The 4982-nt window shown below is 34.0% G+C and overlaps 1 long non-coding RNA gene across 5 annotated transcripts; it reads right to left on the bottom strand.

Annotated features, from left to right (window-relative positions):
• Positions 1-693: 693 nt before the first annotated feature.
• LOC139847332 (uncharacterized) lies at positions 694-3742 on the bottom strand. 5 transcript variants are annotated; one of them, XR_011759448.1, is made up of 6 exons: positions 3363-3742; positions 3139-3236; positions 2610-2666; positions 1896-2458; positions 1099-1308; positions 694-914 (listed from the first exon to the last, which is right to left on the bottom strand). It is a non-coding gene; the product is annotated as an uncharacterized lncRNA (long non-coding RNA). The 5 variants fall into 5 exon arrangements; XR_011759447.1 differs by having other exon boundaries at positions 3139-3742; XR_011759449.1 differs by lacking the exons at positions 3139-3236; positions 3363-3742 and having other exon boundaries at positions 1099-1170; positions 1255-1308; positions 2610-3120.
• Between the last annotated feature and the right edge of the window lie 1240 nt (positions 3743-4982).

The raw sequence follows: 4982 nt of genomic DNA, 5'->3' as shown, positions 1-4982 counted from the left end.
CTAAACCTAAAGCCAAAACCCTAAACCCTAAACTCTAAACCCTAAAAACTCTGAACATTAACCATAAACCCTAAACCTAAAATATAAACCCTAAAAACTCTGGACCCTAACCCTAAACCCTAAGCCCCAAAATATAAACCCTAGAATCTAAACCCTAAACCCTAAATCAAAATTCAAAACCCTAAATCTAAACTCTAAACCCTAAAATCTAAACCTGAAATCTAAACCCTAACCTAAACCCTAACCTAAACCCTAAACTCTAAACTAAACCATATACTCTAAATCTAAACCCAAAACGCTAAATCTAAACTCTAAATTCTATACCTAAACCGTAAACCCTAAATATAAACCTTAAACCTAAAATCTAAACCCTACATATAAACTCTAAACCCTAAACCTAAACTCTAAACCTAAACTCTAAACCCTATAATATAAACCCTAAATACTAACCCTAAATTAAACCATAATCAATTATATCATAAATAAATATATCATGCACACCCCACACACACCCCACAGTTTGCAACGAACCTTTTCTCCACTGCAATGTAAAAAAAATTCATGTACCTTTGGCAGATATAATTTATTATAATATTAAGAAATTGTTTAAAAAAATCAAGATAAGAGTGACACCTTGCATCTGCCGGCTCAAATTCAAAAGATTTCTTCCCGGTACCTTTATACTTGTTCGTCTTCACCAATTGGCCAACAACATCTTATATAATATTATGAATTACAAAAAGTTTTGTGACCAAGTTCCTACTAATTGAGGATGTGCATAAATACAAACAGCAAATTAACCTGGTTTGGGATGAGCTGTTTAAATAAACAAGCTTTACATTAGATTAGTCGTAGAGAACCCACTTTTTTGCAAGAACCTCTTGTCTCATACTTTCCATTTCACTTGCTGTGAACTGTTTATCAAACAAGTAACATAATCAAATATCTAAAGCATAAAAACGGGGGGGGGGGGGGGGGGGGGGGGGGGGGAATTGTTACAGTGATAGCGGTTTAACAACTATAAGACACATTTTGCCCTTGTCAACATTTTTTAATATTTTAAATGTATATTCTCATTAGCAATAGCAATTATCTCACCTTACTCATTTCTGAGTTGGGTTTTAAGATTTGTTGCTGAATTTTGTCACACTTCTCGATTTCTTGTAGCACCTGCATAGAAGAAATACTTTCATTGTTGTATATATAAAAGAAGGATCATACTTTGCATTTGCAGTTAGTTGGCAATTGTTGCACCATATCCATTTCTGATTTAAATTCCAAGACTTGTTGGTTTTCTTCTTGTTTCACCTGCATAAAAAATGTAACACTGTGTAAATGTTACCTAACAACCATGTATAGATTATTTAAAATATACTCCGGATTAAAAAAAACCATATATAATTTAGAAAGAAAATCAGAGGCAGTAGCCAACCACCTGTCACCAATATGAAGACTACTAACCCCTTTGTATGAGTAACAAAGAAATGACTAAAAACCGTTACACAAATGTGCCCAAGATATAATCCCAGAGGTAAACCTTAGAATTCAATTTTGTTCCATTTACTTATGAAAGAGTCAGATGTGTCGAAAGTCGTTCAAAATGTATTTTTTAAACATTCCCCTCGTTAAATTTCTTGTATAATATGGTTTCCCGATATCATTTTTAACACACATGTTATTACAAACTTTGGACGAAGAGTGTTTTCGGTCAAGTCTAGCCACCCATATGAAAATTACTCATCATGACTTGTCATCTGACACCTGGCCTACCCATTTTGCCTCTATTATACTCCTACACAAAAATTTAACGTGGGATCTCAAAAGAGGCGTTCATACCCAAGAACTTTATCAACCTAAATATATCTTAAAAAAAAGATAAAAAGAGAGGGTCCTACATTGAGATGATGAATTCTGAAATCACATCCTACTTGTATATATCTAACGGTTGTCAAAATCTTAGCACCGGTCTAGTCCTGGTCTTGGTACCTTTTATTGCTCCATAAAGAAAAACATCGAATCAGAGAATGGGTCAATAAGAATTCTGTAGCAAAAAGGATCAGGGTTTAGCGTGTGGTAGTCAGTCATGGTAGGTATAGGTTGGGTTGGGTTGACTCGAAAACACTTTTTGTGATTGATTAATAAATAAATTCAATAAATAAATGTAATTATGATTATAAAAGATAAAATTATTACATTAATAATTTAAACTTTTTTAAATAAAGTAATATAGGTGTTTGTGTAAATTTTAAAACAAAAATCGACCAATTTAAACCTATTTGACCAATTGCCTTGTTAATAACAACTTTAGCTTTGACTCATTTGAGATAAAACACAACAGAAATTGACCCATCGAAAAGTAAATGGGTCAAAATTGCAACCTTAACAATTACTTTCAGCGTAATGTTTAGCTCCAAAGACAGCTGAGCCAACAACCAATGCTTAGCCCCAGCCTCATCACCTGCCACAAGTCGCAACATATGGAGATTACTAACCCCTATTGTCTGATTAAGTATCGATTGATTTCTAGGTTTATAAAATGCCTTAGAAACAAACATCATTCATTTTCAAGTTTAATTCTAACTCCTGGGTAGATAATCAAATAAGGATACCTTGTATGCATTGTTCGGAGTGACTTCACCATCTACCTCAATCCATGGCTTCACGCCCTACATATTAAAACAACATTGACAATGGACCCACGTACTAAAAACATGAGCTGAAAACTGTTACCCAAATGTGCCCAAGAAAATCCAAAAGGTAAACAGAAGAACTGGGATTTTGACCCCTTTACTTACGAACGATTCAAATATGCCACAAGTCATCCAAAGTGTGATTTTAAAGCATACAACCCGCTAAATTTCTTTATTAACAAATAAAGTAATTTTGTATGATACAGTTACATGTTATAACATACTTTGAACAAAAAGTGTTTCTGGTCAATTACTCATCCTGACTTGTCACCCAACATCCGACCCGCCCATTTTGCCTCTACTATACTCCAACACCAGCAGTTAAACCTTTATACCATTAAACCCCCGCATCGATCAACGTTACTTCGAATTTGCGAATTTGAATAATCTACGATTTAGATATACATATATTCATAGTAATTTTAATTGATTTCATAGTTAAGGTTACCTATTTCGAATATATCGATCTTGACAGTCCTAGCCATCCATTTACAATCCTTTTAATAGTCAGCTTATCGATCAAAGCTGCCTTTCCAGTTTCCAGAACTTGCGCAAAAGACATTGTGTTGAATACGGTTTGTTTCATGTATAATCATCATCAATGATTATAGAATAATCAACTAAATCATCATCTGAATTCAAAATTTCATTAATCCGTTAGATTCTTCTTACCTTCATGAAGACCAGATATCAGATTTCGGACATAGTATTTTTTTTAATTCGTAGTCGGTTATGCGATCTCATACAAATCCAACGTAACATTGAAATTCATGATCAGAAATCACCCATAAGAATCAAACTTTTGAAGTCTGATTACTTAAAAATTTAATCAATCGGGATGAGAGGATTTTGGGAAGAAGTTAGGGTTGCTCTAAGTTTGGATCGAAATCAAAACCATTTTCCCTTCATACAGATACGTTATAAATTTTCGATTTAAGAGAACAAAGATGAATTTAAGAATTGATCTTAGACGTCTGTTTTTAGGGAGAAAATTAGGGTTTTTTATCCTGCAGTTTGAATGCGTGAATGAATGAGATTGTCAACGACACCTATTTTCTTTGTTTCATTCGTCCGAGTTTATTTTTCCAGGCGTAATTTGGTAATCAAATAAAGCAAGGTGAAGATTATGAAGTCATTATAGACAGATACTTAGATAGATAGGTAGGTAGGTAGATACAGAATTGATAAATCGTACAGTGTAACAACATGTACAACATATAAGTTCAAGAGTCCATCCTTTTCTAAAATCAATTGGTGATAGATGGACTTTCCCTTTGACTTATATGCATACATTTGTTTTTGTCCATGACCGATGTGGGATATTTTCCCAATACGCCCCCTCACATCGAGGCGTGGAACGGTTGTAGAGATGGCGGCAAGAAGAAGGCCTGACTCATTCTCTTTGTAGCGACGGCGGCACACTCATGGGGGCCTGACTCGGACTCGCTGTAGAACAAACCGTCCACCTAAGCTCTGATACCATGACAGAATTGATAAATCGTATAGTGTAACAACATGTACAACATATAAGTCCAAGAGTCCATCCTTTTCTAAAATCAATTGGTGATAGAGGGACTTTCCCTTTGACTTATATGCATACATTTATTTTTGTCCACGACCGATGTGTGATATTTTCTCAACAGATAGACAGACAGACAGACAGACAGACAGACAGATAGATAGATAGATAATTATATTATTCTTATTGTATTGATGTGAAAAGTGAAATACAGTATGATATGCTTTGTTTTACTTTATTACACTACGTTTTTACAATTAACTTTGAAGAGTTAATCAGATTTTTTTTGGCGAAAAAATTATAATTGTATTGATAGATAAAGATACCTTTATTAAGTGATGAAGAGTATCAAAGTAAGATACAATGACTGATTGAAACACGGTAATGAGAAAACAAATGGAAACAAATACGCTACCATCGATTAAATACATAAACAAAAATGGGATTTGATCCCAAACGTAATATTATAACCCGTGACTAGGTTTGAGATTAGTAGCCCATAAGAAGACATCTGCTACGGACAGTGGCGAAACTAGAATTTTTTTGACCAGGGGCGGAAAAAAAAATTAAACCGTAGCAATTTTTTTGGACAAAATTTGAAGATTTTGAGGCAAAAGTTGGAGATTTTGGGGCAAAATTTGACGTTTTGAGGCAAAAGTTGAAGAATTTTGGGTAAAATTTGAAGGTTGGGGCAAAATATGTAGGTTTTGGGGAAAAAAAAATCTACCGAGACAAAGTCAAAAAACCAATAATTTTTACACTGGGAAAAAAAT

Source organism: Rutidosis leptorrhynchoides, chromosome 5, assembly GCF_046630445.1.
Source record: "Rutidosis leptorrhynchoides isolate AG116_Rl617_1_P2 chromosome 5, CSIRO_AGI_Rlap_v1, whole genome shotgun sequence".
NCBI classification, from domain to species: domain Eukaryota; kingdom Viridiplantae; phylum Streptophyta; class Magnoliopsida; order Asterales; family Asteraceae; genus Rutidosis; species Rutidosis leptorrhynchoides.
Note: the sequence above shows the minus strand (reverse complement) of the source record. Positions and strands in the feature narration are given on the sequence as shown.